General features: G+C 42.5%; 1 pseudogene; it reads left to right on the top strand.

The window, feature by feature from the left end:
* The window catches only part of LOC123441558, a 77,048-nt pseudogene extending 63,966 nt beyond the window's left edge, over positions 1-13,082 (top strand).
* The last annotated feature ends 215 nt before the right edge of the window (positions 13,083-13,297 follow it).

Raw genomic sequence — 13,297 nt, 5'->3', positions numbered from 1 at the left:
GCCGGCATTCTCCCTCTTCATGTAAACCTTGCAAAATAAGAGAGAAAAGGCATAAGAATTGTACCGTGAAGTGAAATGACAGCCCAAGAAGGGATAAATATCAACATGAAAACATGATGCAAAATGGATGTATCAGAGATCATGGTGAGGCGCCGGTGACGATTGAGATCATGTCGGTGCTTTGATGATGGAGATCAAGAACCACAAGTTCATGGCCATATCATGTCACTTATGATTTGCATGTGATGTTAATCTTTTTATGCACCTTGTTTTGCTTAGGACGATGGTAGCATTATAAGGTGATCCCTCACCAAAATTTCAAGATAAAATTGTGTTCTCCCCGACTATGCACCGTTGTGATAGTTCATCGTTTCGAGACACCACGTGATGATCGGGTGTCTTAGAATCAACGTTCACATACAACGGGTGCAAAACAGGTGCACACGCGGAACACTCAGGTTAAACTTGACGAGCCTAGTATGTACAGACATAGCCTCGGAACACAAGAGACTGAAAGGTCGAGCATGAATCATATAGTTGATATGATCAACATAGAGATGTTCACCATTGAAACTATACTCAACTCACGTGATGATCGGACTTGAGTTAGTGAATTTGGATCATGCGACACTCGCATGACTAGAGGGATGTCAATTTGAGTGGGAGTTCTTAACTAATATGATTAATTGAACTCTTTATCATCAACATAGTCAAAAGGTCTTTGCAAATTATGTTGTAGCTTGCGTTGTAGCTCTACTGTTTTTGATATGTTCCTAGAGAAAACTTACTTGAAAGATGATAGTAGCAATTATGCGGACCGGGTCCATAAACTGAGGTTTGTCCTCATTGCTGCACACAAGGCTTATGTCCTTAATGCACCGCTCGGTGTGCTGAACCCCGAACGTCGTCTGTGGATGTTCCGAACATCTGACATACACGTTTTTGCTGACTACATGATAGTTAAGTGTGTAATACTTATCAGCTTAGAATTAAGGCGCCGAAGACATTTTGAACGTCACAGAACATATGAGATGTTCCAAGAGTTGAAATTGGGATTTCGGGCTCGTGCTCACGTCAAGAGGTATGAGACCTCCGACAACTATCTTGGCCTGCGAAGTAAGGGAGAAAATCTCAATCATTGAGCATGTGCTCAAATTGTGTGAGTACTACAATCGCTTGAATCGAGTGGGAGTTGATCTTCTAGATAAGATAGTGATTGACATAGTTCTCCAAAGTCACTGCCACCAAGCTACAGAGCTTCGTGATGAACTATAACATATCAGGGATAGATATGATGATCCTTGAGCTATTCGCGATGTTTGACACCGCGAAAGTAGAAATCAAGTAGGAGCATCAAGTGTTGATGGTTAGTAAAACCACTAGTTTTGCGAAGGGTAAGGGAAAGAAGGGATACTTCATGAAAGGCAAATCAGTTGCCGCTCTAGTGAAGAAACCCAAGGTTAAACCCAAACCCGAGACTAAGTGCTTCTATTATGAGGGGAACGGTCACTGGAGCGTAACTACCCTAGTTACTTGGTAGATGAAAAGACTGGCAAAGTCGACAAAAGTATATTGGATATACATGATATTGATGTGTACTTTACTAGTACTCCTAGTAGCACCAGGGTATTGGATACCTATTTGGTTGCTAAGTGTTAGTAACTTGAAATACAAGCTACAGAATAAACAAATACTAGGAAGGGTGAGGTGATGATGTGTTGGAAGAAATTTCAAGGTTGATGTGACCAAACATCGCACGCTCCCTCTACCATCAAGATTAGTGTTGAACCTAAATAAATGTTATTTGGTGTTTGCATTGAGCATGAACAGGGTTAGATCGTGTTTAAAGCAATACAATTATTTATTTAAAGAGAATAATGATTATTCTGTTTCCTTGAATAATACCTTCAATGGTTTTGCACCCAATATGAATGGTTTATTGAATCTTGATCGTAGTGATACACATATTCATAACATTGATGCCAAAAGATACAAAGTAGTAATGATAGTACCACTTACTTGTGGCATTGCCGCTTAAGTCATGTTGGTATAAAACGCATGAAGAAGTTCCATGCTGATGGATCTTTGGACTAACTCGTTTTTGAATTGTTTGAGACATGGGAACCATGCCTATTGGTGTAAACGCATGGAGAAACTCCATGCAGATGGATTTTTTAGACTCATTTGATTATGAATCACTTGAGACTTGCAAATCATGCCACACGGGCAAGATGACTGAAGGCCTCATTTTCCAGTAAGATGGAACAAGAAAGTAACTTATTGGAAGTAATGCATTTTGATGCATGCAGTCCAATGAGTGTTGAGGCACGTAGTGGATATCGTTATGTTCTTACTTCATAGATAATTTAAGTAGATACTAGTATATTTACTTGAATGAAACACAAGTCTGAATTATTGAAAGGTTCAAGTAATTTCAGAGTGAAGTTGAAGATCGTCATGACAAGAGGATGAAATGTCTACGATATGATCATAGAGATGAATATCTGAGTTGCGAGTTTGATACATATTTCAGACAATGTGAAAATTGTTTCACAACTCATGCCACCTGGAGAACCATAGTGTGATGGTGTGCCCGGACGTCATAGACGGTCCCTATTGGATATGGTGCATACTATGATGTCTCTTATCGAATTACCACTATCGTTTTTGGGTTAGTCATTAGAGACAACCGCATTCACTTTAAAATAGGGCACCACGTAATTCCGTTGATATGACACTGTATGAACTATGGTTTGGAGAAACCTAAGTTGTCATTTCTTAACAGTTTGGGGCTGCGACGCTTATGTGAAAAAGTTTCAGCTTGATAAGCTCGAACCGAAAGCGGATAAATGCATATTCATAGGACACCCTAAATAGTTGGATATACCTCCTATCTCAGATCTGAAAGCAAAGTGTTTGTTTCTAAAAACGGGTCCTTTCTCGAGGAAAAGTTTCTCTCGAAAGAATTGAGTGGGAGGATGGTGGAACTTGATGAGGTTATTGAACCGTCACTTCAACCAGTATGTAGCAGGGCGCAGGAAATTGTTCATGTGGCGCCTACACCAATTGAAGTGGAAGCTGATGATAGTGATCATGAAGCTTCGGATCAAGTTACTACAAACTTCGTAGGTCGACAAGGTCATGCACAACTCCAGAGTGGTACGGTAACCTTGTCTTAGAAGCAATGGTGGGCCTGGATTCCGATTAATGGCTGGAGGCCATGAAATCCGAGAGAGGATCCATGAACGAAAACAAAGTGTGGACTTAGGAAGGGCTACTTGATGGTCGTAAGACTATTAAGTGCAGACGGATCTTTAAAAGGAAGACGACCGATGATGGTAAATGTAACCATTTAGAAAGCTCGACTTGTTGCAAAGAAGTTTTCGACAAGTTCAAGGAGTTGACCGCAATGATACTTTCCCACTCGTAGCGATACTAAAAGTCTGTTGGAATTTTGTTAGCAGCTGCTGCATTTTTCTTATGAAAGCTTGCAGATGGATGTCAAAACATTGTTTCCTCGACGGTTTCCTTGAGGAAAGGTTGTATGTGATACAAGCAGAAGGTTTTTGACGATCCTAAGGATGCTAACTAGTATGCAAACTCTAGCGATCCTTCTAAGGACTGGAGTAAGTATCTCGGAGTTAGAATATGCGCTTTGATGAGGTGATCAAAGCATTTGTATCGATACAAAGTTTATGAGAAACTTGTATTTCCAAGTAAGTGAGTGGGAGCACTATAGAATTTCCGATGAGTATATGTGGTTGGCATATTGTTGATCGGAAATAATGTAGAATTTCTAGAAAGCATAAAGGGTTGTTTGAAAGAAGTTTTTTCAAAGGAAAACCTGGATTGAGCTACTTGAACATTGAGCATCAAGATCTATGGAGATAGATCAAACCGCTTAATAGAACTTTCAACGAAATGCATGCCTTGACAAGTTTTTGAAGGAGTTCAAAATAGATTGACAACGAAGGAGTTCTTGGCTGTGGCGGAATTTCAGTAAGACTCAAAGCTCGGCCATGGCAGAAGAAAGAGAAAGGACGAAGGTCGTCCCCTATGCATTAGTCGTAGGCTCTATTGTATGATATATTGTGTACCGCACCTGATGTGTTCCTTGCCATGAATCTGTCAAGGGGTACATAAGTGATCCAGGAATGGATTACTGGACAGCGGTCACAATTTATCCGTAGTAACTAGTGGTCTAAAGAATTTTTTCTCGATTATGGAGGTGATAAAAGAGTTCGTCGTAAAGGGTTACATCGATGCAAGCTTTGAGACTAATCCGAATGACTTTGAGTAGTAAACCGGATTCATATAGTGGAGCAGTCGGTTGGAATTATTCCAAATGACGCGTGGTAGCAGCATCTATAGGATGACATAGAGATTTGTAAAGCACACACAAATCTGAAAGGTTCATACATGTTGACTAAAAACCTCTCTCACAAGCAAGACATGATCGAACCCCAGAACTGTATGTGTGTTAGATTCATTACAATCACATAGTGATGTGAACTAGATTATTGACTCTAGTGCAAGTGGGAAACTATTGGAAATATGCCCTAGAGGCAATAATAAATTGGTTATTATTATATTTCCTTGTTCATGATAATCATTTATTATCCATGCTAGAACTGCATTGATTGGAAACTCAAATACATGTGTGGATACATAGACGACACACTACCCCTAGTGAGCCTCTAGTTGACTAGCTCATTGATCAAAGATGGTCAAGGTTTCCTGGCCATAGACATGTGTTGTCAGTTGATAACGGGATCACATCATTAGGAGAATGATGTGATGGACAAGATGCAAACTATAAACGTAGCATGTGATCGCGTCAGTTTATTGCTACTATTTTCTGCATGTCATTGTATATGTTCCTATGACCATGAGATCATGCAACTCCCGGACACCGTAGGAATACCTTGTGTGTATCAAACGTCGCAACGTAACTGGGTGACTATAAAGGTGCTCTAGAGGTATCTCCGAAGGTGTTTGTTGGGTTGGCATGGATCAAGACTGGGATTTGTCACTCCATGTGACGGAGAGGTATCTCGGGGCCCACTTGGTAATACAACATCACAACAAGCCTTGAAAGCAATGTGACTAAGGATTTAGTCGCGGGATCTTGTATTACAAAACAAGTAAAGAGACTTGCCAGTAACGAGATTGAACTAGGTATGGAGATACCGATGATCGAATCTCGGGCAAGTAACGTACTGAAGGACAAAGGGAACAATATACGGGATTAAGTGAATCCTTGACATAGAGGTTCAACCAATAGAGATCTTCGTATAATATGTAGGAGCCAATATGGGCATCCAGGTCCCGCTATTGGTTATTGACTGGAGAGTGTCTCAGGTCATGTCTGCATAGTTCTCGAACCCGCAGGGTCTGCACACTTAAGGTTTGGTGACGTTTCAGTATAGTTGAGTTATAGATTTTGGTGGACGAAGGTTGTTCGGAGTCCCGAATGAGATCCTGGACATCACGGGAAGCTCCAGAATGGTCCAGAGGTAAAGACTGATATATAGGAAGTCCTGTTTTGGTCACCGAAAAAGTTTCGGGCTCATCGGTAATGTACCGGGAGTGCCGGGAGGGTGCCGGGGGACAACCGGGAGGGGTGTGATGAACCAAGAACCTTATGGGATGTGAGAGGAGGTGGACCAGCCCCTGGTGGGCTGGCCGAAGCCTCTCTCAAAAGCACATGCGGCTAGGAGTGGAGATAAAAGGCAAAAGTCCTTTAAAAGGAAAGGAAGGAGGAGTCCTCCCAAAGTAGTCCATCTCCCTTGTGGGAAGGTGGACTCTTCCTTGTAGGGTTCGGTCGACCCCTTCTCCTTGGAGTAGTGACCAAGGCTGCCTCCTCTCCCTCCTCCTATATAAACTAGAGGTTTTGAGGGTTTTGAGACACAGAAATCAGCCACGGCTGCCTCTCTCTCTAGATCTGTTTCTCCTCTAGTCTAGTTCGGCAGTGCTTAGGTGAAGCCCTGCTGGATTAGTTCACCACTACCACCACCACACTGTCGTGCTGACGAAATCATCTAACTCTCTGCCCCTCTTGCCGGATCAAGAAGGCGAGGATAGTTATCGAGCTGTACGTGTGTTGAACGCGGAGGTGCCGTCCGTTCGGCACTAGATCGGGATGGATCGTATGGGATCGCGGGACGGATCATGATGAGATCGCGGGACGGGCTGCGATTTGGATCACAAAGATGTTCCACTACATCAACCGCGTTATATACGCTTCCGCTTAGCGATCTACAAGGGTATGTAGATTCACTCTCCCCTCTCCTAGATGATCATCACCATGGATAGGTATTGCGTGTGCCTAGGAATTGTTTTTGTTTCCCATGCTACATTACCCAACACAAGGGAGATCGGACGAGGAGGAGACAGACCACGTGGACGCGCTGCCACATATACTGCCAGAGGCATTCATACAGAGTCATATCATCCTATTAGTGTTCATATTGAGTTGTAAGTAAATAAAAGTGTGATGATCATCATTATTAGAATATTGTCCTAGTGAGGAAATAACAAATGTGGGAGGCCAGTTGAGCCCACCATAAAAATGAATGCAATAAAAAGAAAGAAGGAACTTTGGTACTATCCTTTACCACACTTGTGCCTCAAAGTGACACCTTGTTCTTTATATAGAGAGTTCCATGTTATATCATTCATATGCTAGTGGGAATCACTTTTTCATAAACTTGGCTTGTTTATTCCGAAGACGGGCTTCCTCAAATGCCCGAGGTCTTCATGAACAAGCAAGTTGGATGCACACCCCACTTAGCTTCAGTTGAGCTTTCATGCATTTATAGCTCTAGTCCATCATTTGCATGGCAATCCCTACTCCATGCATCAATATCTATTGACGGGCATCTCCATAGCCCGTTGGTATGCCTAGTTGATGTGAGATTATCTTCTCCACTTTTTACCCCTTTGATAGCTACCACCATATTCTATTCCACCTATATGCTATGTACAATGGTTCACACTCATGTATTGCGTGAAGAATAAAAAGTTGATGCATATTGAAAAAGCACGATCCAATTGCCTCAGTTGGGCACCGTGGTGCTTCAGATTTGTATTAATGTGGTGAAGATGGAGCCATGCCTTGTTAATATAATAAGATGAATGGGGGTAAAACAATCTTCGAGGATCGTATACTTTGAAAGATTAATGATTTTTTTGTTTATACTTATAAGTATAGCTATGTTAATGTTTGTTATTCGTTTCTCAATGAGCATACATGCATACGGTTACATAATGGGTAGCATGTCACATCAAAAAATCTATTTTTATCATTTACCTACTCGAGGACGAGCAAAAATTAAGCTTCCGGATTCTTGATACATCTCCAACATATCTCTAATTTTTTATTATTCCGTGGTAATATATTATCATTCTAGGATACTTTTTGGGTATTTATTTACCAATTTGTATTATTTTTGAGCAACAATCTACTGATTCAGTGCCTAGTGTGAGTTGATGTTTTCTGCATGTTTTTCACTTTTCACGCTTTCAATACCAAACAAAGTCAAATTGGCTTGAAACTTTTTGGAGATTTTTTATAGACCAAAAGAAGACCAACTAGTATTCAAAGAAAGCTGGAGGCCAGCCGAGGGCCCCACAAGCCAACACAGCGTGACCTGGGGAGCGTCCTGATGGCTTGTGGGGCCCCTCGACGCTCTCCCGACTCCGTTCTCTGGCTTATAAATTCTCATATATCCCAAAAAACCTAAAGGCAGCCCCGAAACACTTTTTACGCCATCGCAAGTCTTTGTTTTGATGGGAGGCCATCTGGAGCTCCGTTTCGGCACAATGCCAGAGGCGGATCGATCATGGAGGGCCTCTTCATCAACCTTGCTGCCCTCATGATGATGTGTGAGTAGTTCATCACACACCTACGGGACCATGGCTAGTACCTAGATGACAATCTCTCTCTCTTGATCTTCAATACAATGATCATCGCATCTTCACTTTGATCCATATGATGTAACCATTTTGTGCGGTGCGTTTGTTGGGATCTTATGAATTGCGGGTTTATGTTCAGATTATTCATGATAAATATTTGAGTCTTCTCTGAATACTAATATGATTCCTATGTCTATGATTATGAAAGCTTCGTAATTCTCTCCGATCTATTAAAATAGTTTGGCCAACTAGATTGATATTTCTTCGGTGAGAGGTGCGTTATAGTATGTTCAACCTGTCAAATTTATATATCCAAACGAAAGAAGGGGACAAGATGCGTCTTTGTGTTGCTACTACTAACGATAACACGATGGGGTTTATTAATATTGCTTGAGTTTACTTTCTCTACATCATGTCATCGTTCTCCATACATTACTCTCTTTTACTTAATACTCTAGATGCATGCTAGATAATGGTCGATGAGTGGAGTAATAGTAATAGGTGCAGGCAGGATTCGACCTATTTGTTTATGGACGTGATGCCTATATACACATGATCATTGCAGTGAATATTGCATAACTATCCTCTTTTCTATGAATTGCTCAATTGTAATTTGTTTACCCAGTGTATGTTGTTTTCATGAGAGATGCCATTAGGGAAAACTATGCCCCCCGGGTCTATTCACCATATATTTACAAAACCTTAAATACCTTGCTGCCATTTACTTGCTTGCAACTAACGAGACCAAGGGAATTGACAACCCTCTTGCCCGCGTTGGGTGCAAGTTGATTATTCTTTTATGTGCATCCATTGAAGACGGTTGTTGTTGATATTCCTATTGGTTCGATAAACCTTGGTTTCATAACTAAGGTAAATACTTACCCACATTGTGTTGCGATAACTTGTTCCTCTTCACGGAAACCACACTACCTTAATTTGCATAAAAATATATATAGTCATTGCATTGTGCAGGCACCATACAACCTAAGATGTGCCTTCCACTCTGAGATCTTAGATGCCACAAACCAAGGAGCAGAGTTATTGCACCATTTGGAAAAGTATGTAAACAACATGAAGTGGAGCCTTCAAACAAGCCTACTCAAGCATGTGCATGTCTCAAGTGAGCATCTCCAACAAATCAATTGACCCGCACTCCTACCTCTTTACTGTAAATCATGAAACAACTCTGCCAAGCCACAACTGAAAACCTCCAGTGTTGTCACTTTCAATCTCAACACCAAACAAAATGATGACCCAGAAAGTAAGATGGCTGAAGACATAACAACACAAGTAGCTGGGCCACTACAACCTGAATCCTACCATGAGATGATGAAAAGGTAGTAGAGGAGGCTGCATTCATGGCCTTCTCGGGAGATTGATGATATTGAAGATGAAAATGAAAATGTCATTTCTGATAAGATTCCGAGGATGCATGCACTTGAAAGTACCACATCGCGGTAGCTTGCGACTTTCGCATCACCACTGATTCAATTCGTTGCTAGGCTTGATCATTTGGTTGAAGCTGTTGAGAAGCTCTCCCAAATGGCCAGGTTCAAGTAGCAGACTGGAACCTAACCATTCAATGACACTGAAAAATACTGATTAGCAACATGTTATAGAAGAGAGTGTTTACTTACTTACTCGAGCATCCATGGACCTAAAAGTGTCGAGAATATACTTCTAATTTTTTCCCATTCAATGATATCCAATACTGGTTAATCTTATAAGAACAAGCAGCATCATTTATTTCTCTGGGTCACTAGTAGCAAAAATAAAGTTAAGAATGCATGCATCTGATGGTGCTCAGAAATATTACCGCCGATCAATCAAATTATATGTAATGAGCTGCTCACACTTCTTCTTTGTTAAGACTAATTCTCTTCTTACACGCTGATTGAGCTTATCACCAACAAGTGCATTTTCCATTCAGCTAAACACCGGAAGACAAAATTTGATGCACTATCAGACTGCATAAATAATGGAAAGAATTTGCTGCGTGCGCTCACGTGTTCATCCTGCATAGTGCGGCACTATCAAATCCAGAGCAACGCACATCGTCAATGTGCAAAATAACCTCCATCTTCGCAGTTGAACCAATCAAAGAAAGATTACGTCAGCTACTTCATTCAATCAAGCCAACTACCGCGGTGAACAACTCGCCGTGGTACACGGAAGAAAAGACGCACGAGAACAAATCGAACAAATGTCGTGCTACAGCCTAAGCAATAACAGTTAATGAGAATCAACACAAGCATAGAGTCGAAGGTCTCCTGAGCAGAGACGGGATTTCAGCGCGAGAGGAGAGAAGGTAGGAGACCATAGCTAGAGGAGGAAGAATGAGTGGCTATAATGAACTTGTTCAATTACAGCGTAACGATAACCATCGAGGCGCTAGAGTTTTATAACCCAGCTTGGCCCAATCTACCAGTACAAGGCTCTAGGCCCAATAACTCTAGCCTACTCGTGGCCCATGTCCTGGTGTTATCTTCCTCTTCACAGCTAATGACAGTATCTGCATACTCAAAGTATCGTCTCCTCGACAACCAGGTGATCCTTAGGTTGGTATCGACGGAAAACGCTTCTTGAGTACTTCATAATCCTCCCAAGTAGCTCAAAAGTACCAGGAGCTGTTGCTAATCCAAAAGGACCAACTCTCAACTGAAACTGGCCATGGTAAGTCTTGAAGGCAGTTTTATACTCATCCTCAGGTAGCATTCTAATTTGATGATACCCTGCTCTCAAATCTAGCTTGGTGAACCACTTAGTACCAGCCAATTCATCCAGTAATTCATCTACCACTGGTAAAGAAGATCTGCTTTCTTTGTGAGAGCATTCAAATTTCTGTAGTCTTCACAAAACCTCCAGGATCCATCTTTTTTCTTGACCAAAAGAACTGGACAAGCAAAAGGACTCAAACTAGGTGTAATGAGACCAGCCTTGAGCATTTCATCGACTTGTCTTTCAATCTCATCTTTCTGAAGAGGAGAATACGTGTAAGGTCTACTGTTAACTGGAACAGCTCCGGGGATCAAATTGATAGCATGATCAAAAGCTCTAGTTGGTGGCAAAGTTTTAGGCTCACTAAATACATCAGTATATTTGTCCAAAACTTCTTGAATTTGCACAGGAATGTTCTGCTTAGTCCCTTTGTTGATCACTGGTTGTATGAGAGCTACAGCCCAAATGTCATTGCCCTTCTCCCATTTTACCAGCTGTTCTGCAAACATATCTTGCAACTCAGCAGGAGAAGTTGGAACTACCCCACTACATAACTCCCCATTGTTCCAACTAGTCCATGCCCAAAATTATATCGTATCCTCCCAACAGAAGCACTTTCATGGGACTGGTAAAATGATGTCCCTGTAGCCACGAAGTCACATTTGGTACCATATCAGTGCACTGCAACTGGTCACCATTTGCTACTTTAACTGACAAGGGTTCAGACAAGGTTTCTATAGGCAGCTTAATTCTGTCCAAAAGTGCTTGATCAACAAAAGTATGAGTGCTGCCAAAATCAAGTAGTATGAGCACCACCTGATTGCCAATGAGAGCCCTGAATTGGATGGTTTTTTTATGAGCAACACCTGACAATGCTTGAACAGAGATGGTAGGACCTTCATCTGGCTGATCCTCCAATAAGGCATCTAAGACAACATCAGAAATGATTTCATGAATATCCCCTCCTTCAGCTACTTTAAGTTGAGTTGCACGACCACTGGAGTTTGTGCACACATGGCCTCGATAAAGAAATTCTCCTCAACTATAACATAACCCATTTGCCCTCCTATACTCTTTTAGTTGTTTTGCTTTCCACAACTCTCCAAAGGCAAAAGAACTTATGCTATCTGATTTGTTAGAGTACACTTTGTGGTTACAAGTCTTTGTGCCTTTTTCATACCCCAAGTATCCTTTCCTGCACAGTGGCATATAGAGTTGCTTTCTGAACTGTTGTTGGTAGCTGCATTTCCACAGATGCTCTCAACTCGTCTTTTAGCCCCATAATAAACCAAGTAACCAACAAAGTATCACTAAGGGATGGTTCATACAACTTGATATTGTACACTAGCTGATGGAACTTGCTCTTGTAGTTCTCCACTGTCCCCACTTGTTTCAGCCGCATCAAAGATTGCAACAATTCCCAATGCTCATTGACATCAAACTCTTCCAGAATAATTTCCCGTAACTGCTTCCATGAAGGCCATAACCCTGATTGCTTGTAAGACTGAAACCAATGTTATGCGTTTCCTGTCAAGTTCAGAGATGCCAAGGTGATCCAGAAACTATTTGGAATACTCTACATCACGAAAAATGCCTCACACTGATCTAACCATACTTTTGCTCCTGTGCCATCAAATTTCGAAAAATCCATCTTAGGCATCCAATTTCTCTTTCGAGTTGCTCTTCGCGCTGAGTATGTGCACCCTGCTCACCACAAGGATACAGATTGGACACGTACCCTGTATTGAGACGATGGGGAGCGCGTGCCGCGACTCCATGTGCCGCTCCAAGCAGTCCTTCAAACGAACTGGGTTGCACGTGGGCCATTGTTCGTGCGCCTCCCGTAGTTGCGGAGCTCTGCTTCCTCACCTGCTCATGCTGGACCTTGCCGAGGGTGTCGCACGAGAGATTCACGTTCACATGAACTTGGTCGAGGCGCAAGGACTGCTCCTCCATCTTCGTGTCCAGCGCCTCCAGCCGGTCGCAGCTCTTTGTTGCCACAGACAGCTTGCTCTGCGCCTCCCGCATCGTCGCGAACTCCTAAAGCATGCGCTCCTCAAACGCCTCCATCTCATTGGTTATGTGACACGTTTGTGCGCTGGGTTTGAACTTCGCTGTGTTGCTCCCCTCTGAAGCAACCCACCTCAGGTCAGGACTTACTCCAATCAAACCCTAGGGCGATCGGAACCCATCGCCTCGTATTTGCTGGGTACGCTCTCGAGGATTGCGAAAACGGGCCACGTATCGTTGAATCTGATACGAGACTGCCACACCCTTCCCGACGATCGGATGATCCGCCGAATTTGGGGCTCGAGCAACCGGAGGTCTCCTGAGCAGAGACGGGGATTTCAGCGCGAGAGGAGAGAAGGTAGGAGACGATAGCTAGAGGAGGAAGAATGAGTGGCTAGAATGAACTAGTTCAATTGCAGCGTAACGATAACCATCGAGGCGCGAGAGCTTTACAACCCAGCTCGACCAAAGACGCTGTTTTTTAAGGGGTACTCCGAAGACGTTGTCTTTTTTAGGGTTTCGAAGACGTTGTTGGGGTGGACGTGCCGTTGCAGCTGCTTGAGGCCTTTAAACATGGGCCGGCCCAAAACAGTGGGCCAGGCCTCTCAAGAAAAGGGGCAGCCATTTGAGCCTACCTACCTACCAACCCGTT

Source organism: Hordeum vulgare, chromosome 3H (genome assembly GCF_904849725.1).
Source record: "Hordeum vulgare subsp. vulgare chromosome 3H, MorexV3_pseudomolecules_assembly, whole genome shotgun sequence".
NCBI lineage: Eukaryota > Viridiplantae > Streptophyta > Magnoliopsida > Poales > Poaceae > Hordeum > Hordeum vulgare.
This window is presented reverse-complemented; position numbering and strand designations above follow the sequence as displayed.